Source organism: Callorhinus ursinus, unplaced genomic scaffold (genome assembly GCF_003265705.2).
Source record: "Callorhinus ursinus isolate GAN/ISIS: 27379988/994484 unplaced genomic scaffold, GSC_fseal_2.0 scaffold5, whole genome shotgun sequence".
In the NCBI taxonomy this organism is placed as follows: Eukaryota; Metazoa; Chordata; class Mammalia; order Carnivora; family Otariidae; genus Callorhinus; species Callorhinus ursinus.
In genome coordinates this window covers 67,430,143-67,443,308 of record NW_027397067.1, presented here as the reverse complement: position 1 = coordinate 67,443,308, position 13,166 = coordinate 67,430,143, and the positions used below count along the sequence as shown (strand labels likewise).

Below are 13,166 nucleotides of genomic sequence, written 5' to 3'. Positions count from 1 at the left end.
AGCCCGTCCTCAGGACAGTGCCAGTTGTCAGCCTGTCCTCAGTACAGGACACATTTTCAAAAAGAGATTGCAAAGTGTCAAAACCCATATAAATTTACCTCACAAAGAACTTTAATGTATACCAAACATGGGGCGCCTGCGTGGCTCAGTTGGTTAAGCGACTGCCTTCGGCTCAGGTCATGATCCTGGAGTCCTGGGATCGAGTCCCGCATCGGGCTCCCGGCTCAGCAGGGAGTTTGTTTCTCCCTCTCATGCTCTCTATCATACTCTCTCTCTCAATAAATAAATAAAAACCTTTAAAAAAAAAAAAAGAACTTTGATGTATACCAAACAATATGAACAACAAAGCAACAATCAGGGATCAGGGGATGGAGGACAGAATGCAGACTATGACAAAGGAATTTAACTGTATTACAAATGTTTGAGTTAACCTCACTGAAAAGTTAACTCACTGACCTAAGTAACCTTACACAGGGTTTTGAGTGAAAACTGTAAGACTAAAGGTACAAAGACGTGTACCTAAGCACTGCATACTAGCCGATGAAGTTGTTTGTCACGGAGGTACAGGTTAATATTAAATTCTGAAACTGTCTTATATATAACTGGGGTGAAAAGGGTAAGTAAATGGATGGTGGATAGTGGGAGCCTCTATTAACATGGATGTTTAAGACAGAAATTTGAATACCATCACTGATTTCTTCCTTTCCCTCAATTTTCATATTCAATAAATCGAGTTGCATTAATTATTTCTCCTTTGTCTCTTAAGAATCTGACTACTTGGGGTGCCCGGGTGGCTCAGTTGGTTAAGCGTCTGCCTTCAGCTCAGTTCATGATCCCAGAGTCCCGGGATTAAGACCTCCATCAGGCTCCCTGCTCAGCGGGGAGCCTGCTTCTCCCTCACCCGTGTGCTCCTCCCCTGCTGGTGCTCTCTCTCTCTCTCTCTCAAATAAATCTTAAAAAAATTTTTGAAAAAAAAAAAACAAAAGAATCTGACTACTTTTCAGGATGCCTGGATGACTCAGTCAGTTAAGCATCCGACTCTTGATTTCAGCTCAGGTCATGATCTCAGGGTCATGAGATCGAGCCTCGTGTCAGGCTCCGTGCTCTGTGGAGTCTGCTTGAGATCTCTCTCTCCTCCCTCTGCCCCTCCCCCTGCCTGAGTGAATGCACTCGCATACTCTAATAAATAATACAATCTTAAAACAAAAAGGGAATCTACTTCTCATCACCCATGTCACCTTCCTGGTCTAAGCCCAAGTCACTATCATCTAATGCCAGAGGACTGACTGCAACAGCCTCCCAACTGGGTGGCCTAACTCTACACTCATTCCTAGGAAGCCATTCTCCGTATCATAGCCATAGAATTAATACAAAATATAAACTATCTTATTCCTATTTTTAAAACTTTTTAATAGCTTCTCACTGCCCTAAAGTCTAAACGCCTTAATTTGACTTACGAGAGCCTACCACCCCATTCTGATCCATTCCTAATTCTCTCCAGGCTCTGTTCAGTACCCAGTCACCATGTCTATTTTAGTCACCACTGTATTTCCAATACTTAGTACAGGTAGTATTAATTCTTTGATCTCTATATGAATGCTACCTCCTCAGTGATAGGCTCTATTTACTTTATGCATGAATTGAGGCTAGCCCTGTGATGGATTTGAGTAATTGAATACATTGGAAGTGATGTTCTAGAACTTCTGAGCCCAGGTTTTAACAGGTCTGGCAGTTTCTGCTCCATCTTAAAACAGCTGCTATGCTGGGAGGAACCCAAACCACATGAAGCAGAATCCTCAGACTCTGATCAACAATTCCAGTTGAGTATCCAGTCAACAGTCAGTACCAACTGCCAACCATGTAACCGCCTTGCAAGTTTCAACCCAGGTGAGCCCCCCAAATGGCCACCATCTTAACTGATATCACTTGGAGTGGAAGAGCCTCCCAGCCCAGTTCAGTCAACCCACTGAATCGTTAGATATTAAAAAAAAAGTTTGTGGTTTTAAAACATTAAGTGTTAAGGTAGTTTCTTTCACAGCAATATGAGCATATGTCAACATGGGTTGAAATCCCATTCTTGGTACCAATTTCATCTATTGGTACTTAACAAATTACCCCAATAAGCTCCGTATCTTGATGTGAGCAACACCATGCAAGTACAGTGATGGGAGGACTTGCGAGGAGCCATCATTGTAGAACAGTTACTATAGCACATGAGAAATATATAATACCTGTAAAAAACGTATACACATCTGTCCTATATTTTACACTTCATTTCTTTTCTTTTCCAGATGTAGATTTAAAATTGTTCTTAATGAAAAAGAGATGTTAAATCAGTCACCTGTTAAACTCTAACAGATGGAATCAAATATATTTTCCCAAGGTTCTTTTGAGAAATCTCTTCCTATGGTACACAACTGGGGACCAACCAAAACCATGAAATACAGAACAAAAGTATATTAAAATCTCTGTTCACATAAGCAGTCACTTGCTCTCCCTGTGCTGTAACTATATTAAAATGTGAGGGGCAGATTATGTAAAGAATTATGCTTATATTTTGACAGGTTCCCCCACTGATGATATGGCCAAGAGTGGTAAGTTTTCAATTAGCAATAATCGCGCCTCGGATAAACCTCATTGGCTACGATACTGCCACTGCGCAAAGCTGCCAAGAGTGGTAAGGATGAGAAGCAAAACCAGTATCCTGGGAGTGAATATGTAAATATTTGTTAAACATCTGAGTGAAAAGTAAACTACTGGAACATAGGATCAGTTAGCCAAAAAATGAAAGAGGAAAAGGAAAGAAACTGCTTCACAGCTGAGCATTTGCGATACCTCTTACACCTTGCATGGTCATCTATCACATGATTTGGGTCTAAGAGGTTCCTAGGTATTACAGGAATTTGATGTGTGAAACCTGCAGGGTTTCTTATAGGAACAACTATTTGTATTCTGCTTTGCAATTATTAAGCATCTAAACACAGGTGCCTAGTGCACTCTAGAAATTATAAAATTAGAAACAAGTTACAGGTAACAACACTACCAATTTCATTATTTTTAAGTTCCAGTCAAGATCCAGATACTATCCTAAGTTTGGCATTGAGAAAACAAAGAAAAGGCAGATACAGGGTAATTCTTTCAAACTTAAAAAATTCCAAAACTACAAAGAAACTCTGGAAGACTCTATTTCAAGAGAACAGAGAACACTGACAAAAATTGCTTCTTCTATGTAACACATTACATAATCTCTCTTTGTTAACTGGTTTAAATGTCTATTTTAGACCGTCCCACATGAACTCTGATCCTCTTTGCTTGAAATTAAATCCTATACTAATTTTCTAAAACTAGGACACATTTCTGCTTCTTAAACCTATCATAAATGGCACTTTTTTTTTCCTATTAGGGAGATAATGCCTACCCTTCCCTATACACACTCGTGGTGCCACTCCCCATCCTGACCGTGAAGTTTTACACTTTAAGTTGGTTTTTGTCAATGTCTCCTGTATGAAATTTCTCCTGAAAGTCTTCAGCTAGAATGGACTACTAACTCCCCGGTCCCCCCCACCCTTGTTTCCCAACACAGGTTTCTTTCATAGCACCTTTAAAGCTTTATTCCACTTGCTTATTTGTGTGCTGTGCCAGGGAATCAAGTTATTGCCTTTCAGCTCAAAATTCATCTTTTGATAAATACTCTGTGATAATGAATGAAACTGCTTTAAGCATTTCTCCTTACAGTGAGCCTAATGTTAAGCCTTCTCAATAGAGGGTGCTGGACGGACACTGCAGGAGGAAGGGATTTCTCTGGCAAACGTTATGCTTGATGAAAAGACAGGATGCTTTTGCCCTAAGATCAGGAACAAGATGAGGATGTCCATTCTTGCTACTTCTAGTTAACATCATACTGCAGGTTCTAGCCAGGGTAATTAGGTAAGAAAAATAAACAAAAGGTAAAAGGATTGGAAAGAAAAAAATAAAACTATATCCACCCTCAGATGACACAATGTTGTATATAGGAAATCCTAAGGAATCCACTAAAAAAAATTTTGGAACTATTAAATGAATTCAGCAAGGTTGCAAGATAAAAAATCAACATATAAAATCAAGTGCATTTAATTATAATAAACAATCTGAAAAAATTAAGAAAACAATTACATTTACAGTAGCATCAAAAAAGTAAAATGTTTTGAAATTAGCAAAAGAAGTGTAATATTGATACTCTGAACACACTGTTGAAAGAAATTAAAGATATAAATAAATGTAAAAAAACTCCTACGGTCATGGATCAAAAGGCCTAATATTGTTAAGGCAGTAATTGATCTACAATTCCATGCAACCCTATCAGAATCCTAGCCGGTTTCTTTGTAGAAATTGACATGCTGATCCTAAAATTCATACAGAAGTACAAGATACACCAAATACCCAAAACAATCTTTAAAAAGAACAATATTTGAGGACTACACTTTCTGATTTCAAAACTTACTACAAAGCAATGGCCAAGACAAGCGTGATACTGGCATAAAGATAGGTATACAGAATTCCATCAAAGTACCAAGATCATGCAATGGGGGAAAGAATGGTGCTGGGACAACTGGACAGCCACATGCAAAAGAACGAAACTGGACCCTTACCTCACACCATACATTAACTCAAAATGATCTAAATGTAAGAGCTAAAACTACAAAATTCTTAGAAAAGAAAATAGGGATAAATTTGCATGACCTTTGATTTGGAAATGGGTCCTTAGAGGTTTGATACCTAAACCACAAGCAACAAAAGAAAAAGTAGATAATTGGACTTCATCAAAATTAAAAACTTCTATGCTTCAAAACTACCAAGAAAATAAAAAGACAATCCAAAGAATGGGAAAAAATTTTGCAAATCATGTATTTGATAATAAACTTATATCTAGAACATATAAAGAACATTTACAACTCAAAACTACAAACAGAAATAACTCAATTTGAAAATGGGCGCTGAATCTGAATAGGCATTTCTCCAAAGAAGATATACAAGTGGCCAATAAGTACAGAAGATGCTCCACATGATTAGTCACCAGGGAAATGCAAATCAAACTCACAATGAGATACCAACTTATACACAAATGTTCACAGCAGCATTTCTTAATAATATCCAGATAATTATTACTAACAATCCAATATTCATCAATGGATGGGTGCATATATGAAATGTGCTATATCCATACAGTAGAATACTATTTGGTAGTAAAAAGGGATGAAGTACCAATACATGCTTCAACATGGATGAACCTTGAAAACATCACGTTAAGTGACTGAAGCCAGTCACAAAGGTCACATATGATTACATTTACAGTAAATGTCCAGAATGGGCAAATCTGTGGAGGAAGAAAGTAGCAGTGGCTCCTTTAGGGCTGAGGAAAATGGGGAGGAACAGATAGGTGACAGCTAGAGGTGATGAAGATGTTCTAAAATTGAATAAATCAAGTATCTGTATATATATTAAAAAACACTAAGTTATACACTTTAAATGCTTGAATTATATGGTATATGAATTATATCTCAATAAAGCTGTTATTTTTAAAAAGTCACCAAACAAAAGGATAAAACAGCTAATGGAGATCAGAGGAGTGACTAACTGGGAGGGATTAAAAAGAAACTAGGTTAGCATGAGTAAAATCCCATTAAGGTGAATTTAAGGTGGTAAACCCTAAGTTGCTGAAATAAATTTCATTACAGCATAACTGCATCCCATAATGAGGGATTCTTTATTCATGGCACCAAACCTAAGACCGATAAAGGCAACTAGGACTGGCAGAGGACATGAGGGCATACACAAGAATGAGTGAGTGTGTGTGTCTGTGCATGCGTGTATGCACAGGTGCACATAGCAGAAGCTGTCTTGATTTGAGTTAAACCAAACTTTGTGACTTCAGGCACACCCCTTAAGCCCCCTGAGCTTCAGCTCTCTCATCTGTCAAACATCTACTTCACTTTCATGGGATTATTAAGAAAGAAAATATCTGTAACAAGATCTAGAAATTTGTTGAGGGTATCTTCCTATCTTTGTATTCCTGGCATAGTGTTTGTCCGATAATAGGTACTTAATAAATACTTGTGGGACTAACTTCAAAAAACACAAATGGCTCTTGGAAAGGAGAAAATTAAAATATAATTATGCACTTTGATATGGACATGCAGGCCTCAAAAACCTTTACAAGTAAGAATTTTCACATGATATAGATATAGAAGCTTGATATAGAAGCTGTCAAGGCTCACATTATGCTCTTTTATGTGAAACCAGAAATTATTTTCTACCAGTAATTTAACAAATTACTGGTAGAAAAAAAGTTATTTGCAAGAACATTTCTGCGGTCCTCTCCACAATCCCTTTTAAGGTATCACTTCTATGTTTTGATTGTGTAAAATTTAACCCATTCTTAACCTCATATAGATGAAAAGAGACTATCACAGTGTGACTGCTGTCTCCACCAAGGGTCAGTAAAGTGTAGCCTGCAACTGGTCAACACGCATTCTTTTAGTACCGTTTACGGCAGAACGGGGTAGCTGAAACACAGACAGAAAGCCAAAACTTGATTGGGAAACAGGATGTTCTTAACTGACTTTTTCAAACTCCCATATCTAGTGGTAGGAATATAGACTTTATAAATAATTAAATGCAAAGAAGTGCTCTATTGTTTTGAAGGATGAATGCTTGGCCAACACAGAGAAACCAAAAAAGAGATCAGTTTGGTCCGGGTGGGAGAAGAGTATCTGCAGACAGAAGAGAATACGTAGGCTTGCCCCTGGAAGACTGAATAGGTGCCTTCTCAGCAGTCAACAAGGAGAGGAAGTCCTGTGAACACAGGCAAGGAGGCCTGACAGAGCACACCCTCGTGGAGCTAAATCCAGTCTCTCTGACTGGTGTATGCCAAGTGCACAGAGGGGTGTAGCCGGTGACATCGTGAACATTCTTGTAAACTATGCTCTATGGTTTAAAATGGGCACAGAAGTTAATAGCTACTATCTGCAGACAGTAAATGCCAGATGCTTTGGTCATAGCCCAAGACATGATCAAACAAGAATGATCTAGAGACAATTCATGGTCATTAAGATTTATAAATACAATCCTAGGAAAAACTTTTCTTTTTTTTTTTTTTTGGTAAGCTCAGCAAGGAAACCTTATAAGTCAATAATGAGAATAGCACAGAATGGACTCTCCAAATTGTTTTAATGAGAAACTCTCATCTTCAGGTACAATGGTGACAGTGCTCAGCAAAAGGGCTGTCTCTACAATGATCACAGGCATAGGCAATACTTGAGCAGGTAAGAGGACTTCTCTCAAAGCTTACTGCAATTGAGAAGGGGAAAGTCAGACAAGAACAATGGATTGAGAATATACAAGGAGGAAATAATTAAAATGTGTATTTCCAAACTGAAATAGGTTATTGTGATAAAATAACCCTTTCAGAGAATGGTACATGGTCCTTGGTCAACCTCAAGGCTCAGTGTACTCATATGTTGAAGAGTAATGAATTACGTTACCTACCTACACTATAGCATTGTTGTGAAGATTAAATGAATGAATACCCATAAGGCATTTAGAGCATGGCCGGCACACAGAAAGCACTGTGTCCACTATTATTAAGTTGCCTAATAAGTATAGCCTACAAAAGACTTATGCCTACTGGATATAAAATCAGGCTGCTAGGTCATAATGTAAAAAGTCATGAATGGGACAGACAGGCTCATAATCTCATTTAGAACAAATCATTTACTACTATGAAGTTCTCCTTATCTTTACATATATTTGTCTAATCTGCTAACTCAATTATTAGCTTCTTGAGGGCATGGGCCAATAAATAATTGGTGACTGATCAACATAAAGTGACCTAAGAAAAGTGAAAACCAACCAAACTCAAATAACTGTTTTGAATCAGCATTGTACAGTAAAGGGAGAAAAATCACTTTGCCTGAGCACTGCGCCAAAGAAAAGGAAACCTAAATCTTTGTCTTAAAGCAAAAGCCACCGCTGCTACCACCACCAGTTTAGAAACAGTAACTCTGGATTTTATAAATATTCTATCTACTGAATACTGCCTATAACTTCTCCCTGGGTGTAACTTTTCCAACCAACATTTATTTCTCCTTACCTTACCTTCTTCTGGATCTGACACTACAACAGCAGTAATAAATACAAACGCAAAGGGGTTGATAAAAGTTGCCTTCAATATTAAGAAATATAATGAAACTGTGATGAAATCATTCTTAATCAACCATCATTACAACAAATGGTGCCATAGAATGATGGGGAAGGGTAGAGCCAAAGGTCAATGAAGCTCCCTCTCAATGTCAGTCTAGACATAATTCTACAAGGCCTTCAAAGAAATTCTTGCAAGGAACACTCCTCTTGTAACTTGGTAACAGGCAAAAACGAAGCAAAAAGCAGGTGTGGGTGGAGCTAGCCCCAGTGTTCTAGCTAGTACTTCTCCACACTTGAGTTTTTTAACTCCCATCCCAGAAGAGAAAGCCTGCCTCTGGAAGCAGCACCCAGGGACAAGCAAATTAGCATTTCCAAGGTCAATTGCTGACAGGCTTAATTGTTTACAGCAACTAGAGTATTCTGGCTGCTGAAGTTAAGAGGCTTGACCTTTCTGGCTTGCCCAATACCATAAGAAACTAATTTACCACTTCAGTTACAAAATATCAAAGTACTGTAGGAATGGAGTCAAATCAGCATATGACATTTCAAACAGCATCAAATATTAATAGGATCCCCAGAAGTAAGTAATTTTAAGCTGGTTAAACAACTTGGGGGAAAACTTAAAATACCAATCATACCAGAGGTTAGGGGAGTGACAAGTACAAAAAAAAAAAAAATCAATAAATGGTATTATCTCGTTTTACTAACTGGTTTGATGTGAATAGTCACCAAAACTACTACAAAGCTGCAAAACTAGTTGATGTGACTACCCTTACAGATTCTTGCTCTCCTCTGATACCTGCTGCTGTCTATTCTGGCAGCCATCTGCCACATGAGGTTATTAAGCATATGAAATGTGGCTGGTCAGACTGACATGGACTGCAGGATTCTGAACTTGAGTACAGGAAAAAAAATAAAAATCACTCAATTTTTATACTGATTACATGTTGAAATCATATTTTAGACATGTGGGATTAAATAATACTAAAATTAAATTCTCTTTCTTACCTTTTGTAACGAGGATAACAGAAAAATTTAAATTGCACATGTGGCTCACACTATATTTTTATTGGACAGTGCTGCAGTATATAAATAACACTTTACATTTATGTAAAACACAAATATATAATTTCAGTTGTAAAGTACAGAGAGCAGATATAGGCCTGAATGAAAAAAATAATCCTCTCTAAAATAATCAAACTGATTTTGGGGCGCCTGGGTGGCTCAGTCGGCTAAGCATCTGCCTTTGGCTCAGGTCATGATCCCGCAGTTCCCAGATGGAGTCCCGCATAGGGGTCCTGGCTCAGAGGGGAGTCTGCTTCCCCCTCTGACCCTCCCCCATCTCGTGCTCTCTCTCTCATTCTCTCTCTCAAATAAATAAATAAAATCTTTAAAATAAACTGATTTCAGTGGTTAATCACCAAACTAATAAAAGCTCCTTTCGGCTTACCACCAGACAAAATTTTATTTTCTAAAAAGGAAACTGATGTTTCAAAATGGATCCTAAAGTCTGTTCTACTTGTGCTTTGAGTTGTCATCTTTGCCTAACATTAAACTAGCCTTCTTTCCAATGATCAAAAGATACACGATAAAATGCTAGTCTAATTTTTAAATCTGATCGAGTGATTCCTACTCAGTTTCTTCTGTATTAGTCATTTTCATAGCCTATTAGGTCACGAAAACCTAACTCATGCCTTTGCTCCAAAGATAAAAAAAACAGAATCAGCAGAAAGATTATTCTCAAGAGCCTAGAAACCCAGACGGTATTCAGATACTATACATATTCTACTTCAAAAACTAAACTATGACTCACAGACTGTATCAGAAAGTGACATCCCATTGTGAACAGGAGAGCTTAGCAAGCAGGAGAGCAGAGCGAGCAATGACTTCCACACATTCCATCATGTGGAGAAACCATGCCAACTTTCAGGTTGTTACAGTCAGTGGAAGAAAGAAAATCTGGATGGTTGGAAATTTATGGGGTGAGAATGACAGCCACAAGAGGTGAGGCAAGGCACACAACTGCCCAGAATTTCCTCGCCCAGCTCTTAAAAAGGAAACGACTCAACTTTCTACCCGAGGAAGCCGGTAGGAAAGGGAAAGCGCATGTCCCCCCTTTTAACCTCCTAAAGCTGTCCCAAACACAATTAGCCCTCTAGTCGAAGGACAAAATGACCTATTTATGTGAAAAGAATGTGTAAGCCTTTTTAGAGTAGTTTTTAAATGTAATCAACAACAAAAATCAAGATCCAGTAACTTAGAATAATAAATAATAAAGCTGCGGTGTTTATTTCTACCTTGTGACAGGGTCTACATCTATCACTAATAAATGAAAATGAGTAACCTGCATTTTTGAAAACGAAGGTAGTGGAGATATGCGGTTGGTTATTCCTCATTCCTGGAAAAGTTCATCTTAAAATGTCACCTTAATAGCCCCACAGTTTCTCTGGTCTGATGCAGTCAACATATGCTTGTGTTCTTAGATATATGGACTAACTCGGGCTCTAGGCTACAAAATTTCAACAATTTAGTGACTGTTCCTTTTGCACAATCTAAGTCTGCATTCAACAGCGTCCCTAAGCCCGACGGCTACCTCATAAGAAGTATTCTGGTGCCACCTAGTGGTGTATGTTTCCTGCCAAAAAGGAAATGATGATTAGATCAGGGTTCTCAAAGTCTGGCTGTGGTGGATCAGCAGCACCAACATCAGCATCACCTGGTAACTTGTTAGAATTGCAAATTCGTGGGCTCATCAGACCTACTGAAACTCTGGTGGTGGGGTCCCGCAATCTCTGTTTTAACAAGCCCTCTAAGTGGTTCTGAGGCACCCTCAGGTTTGAGAACCACTGGATTAATTAGCTCTTACACAAAATTTAAATGCAGTCTTAAAAAAATTAGGTTTACAAATTAACAGAAGTGCTCAATTTCTAATTTTCTATATAGTGGATCCAAATATCTCTCTTTGGAGAAGAGTCTTCAAAGATACTTACTAATTTATATACATTCAACACCTGATGAACATTAAGCCTCTGAAAATGTGAGATGAGCTCTGAGGTCTCTGCCCCAGGAGACCAGGTTCAAAGGGAAGATCAGACACATTAACAAAGCAAAATACAATATAAATGCAAAAACACTCCATGAAACAAAGAAAAAAGATTAACTGGTTTCAGGATATCAGGATATGGCATGTTACTGTATCTTAAGTGGGGGTGGGGCTCATCTAACACATGAAAAGCCAAGGAGGTAGAATATTGATTTTTAAGATTTCTTTTAATTTTTTTAAGATTTTATTTCTTTATTTGAGAGACAGAGTAAGTAAGAGACAGAGAGCACAACGAGCAGAGGGAGAGGGAAGAGCAGGCTCCCCTGTAGCCCAATGTGGGACTCGATCCCAGGACCCTGGAATCATGACCTGAGCCAAAGGCAGACACTCAACCAATTGAGCCACCTAGGAACCCCAAGATATTTCTTTTTTTAAACATTTATTATTCGAGATAGAGATAGAGAGAGGGAGAGCACACACACAAGCTGGAAGAGGGGGAGAGGGAGAGAGACAATCCTCAAGCAGACTCCCCAATGAGTGCAGAGCCTGGCGTGGGGCTGGATCCCAAGACCCGAGATCATGACCTGAGACGAGATCAAGAGTTGGATGCTTAACCAGCTGAGCCACCCAGGCGCCCTGAATATTGGTGATTTTTTAAATTAAGAATCATCTACCCTAATGAAAATAGATGCCACAGAAAAGTCCACTGTATATATCTGCTCTGTGCAATTATGTTACAAAATAATCAGGAGAAAAGCAGATCTGATGAAGCCTTGCTAAATTGTTTATTTTCTATTTAGGTCTTAAAAGGAGAACTTGTTTATCTAATAGGAACTCAAAACACCTAGGGTTCAGTAAGAGCAGTCCCATAATCTATCTACAAGTTTGCATTTCTTTAAATTCAGCCTTATAGGGGGCACCTGGGTGGCTCAGTCCATTAAGCGTCTGCCTTCAGCTCAGGTCATGATCTCAGGGTCCTGGGATTGAGCCCCGCATCCGTCTCCCAGCTCAGTGAGGAGCCTGCTTCTTCTTTCCCTCCACCCCTTCCCCCTCAAACAAATAATTAAATCTTTAAATTCAGCTTTAGAGTATGCCCTTCTTTGAAAAAAAAAACTGAATTTTAATAAGTATCTATTTACTCAAAATTAAAGAGTCACATATTTGAAGTAAAAAAAAAAAATTAGATCAAGAGATCAGTATGGCCACTTCCACATCATCACAATTAAGTGCCATCCCTTACTCTGTGGCTCAAGCTGCAAACCTATCACTTAGGAGGGGAAAAAATCAACTGTGAAAAGCTGGCCTTGCAAACCCAAGCCTCTAGCGTGACAGGTAACATCACAGACATGAATACAAGTGGCTTAAGTATATAAAGGAAGTTCAAAGACTTGACTCTATTGATTAGTTTTGATTTTGTACTTTAAAAATATTACTTTAAATATACAGAGACCAACTATTTAATTCTAACCTTTTAAGAGCAACTGCCCTTAAAAGGATGAGTTTCTGAAAAACTGCTCTTTTCTGGGGCGCCTGGGTGACTCAGACGGTTAAGCGTCTGCCTTCGGCTCGGGTCATAATCCCAGGATCCTGGGATTGAGCCCCATGTCGGGCTCCCTGCTGAGCGGGGAGCCTGCTTCTCCCTCTCCCTCTGCCTGCCATTCCCCCTGCTTGTACTCATTCTAATTAAAAAAATGCATTTTAAAAAGAGGTAGGGGGGCGCCTGGGTGGCTCAGTTGTTGGGCGTCTGCCTTCGGCTCAGGTCGTGATCCCAGGGGCTCTCTGCTCTGCGGGAAGCCTGCTTCTCCCTCTCCCACTCCCCCTGCTTGTGTTCCCACTCTCCTGTCTCTGTCAAAAAAAAAAAAAAAAAAAAAAAAAGAGGTAGGGATGGGGCGCCTGGGTGGCTCAGTCGTTAAGCGTCTACTTCAGCTCAGGTCATGATCCCAGG

At 38.9% G+C, this 13,166-nt stretch overlaps 1 protein-coding gene and 1 non-coding gene across 3 annotated transcripts in view; both read right to left on the bottom strand.

Moving 5' to 3' along the window:
* NSMCE2 (NSE2 (MMS21) homolog, SMC5-SMC6 complex SUMO ligase) overlaps positions 1-13,166 on the bottom strand; it is a 209,579-nt gene that overhangs the window by 188,898 nt on the left and 7,515 nt on the right. The window lies entirely within an intron of this gene.
* Positions 2,532-2,667, bottom strand: LOC112823767 (U4 spliceosomal RNA). Its single transcript, XR_003208128.2, has one exon. It is a non-coding gene; the product is annotated as a U4 spliceosomal RNA (small nuclear RNA).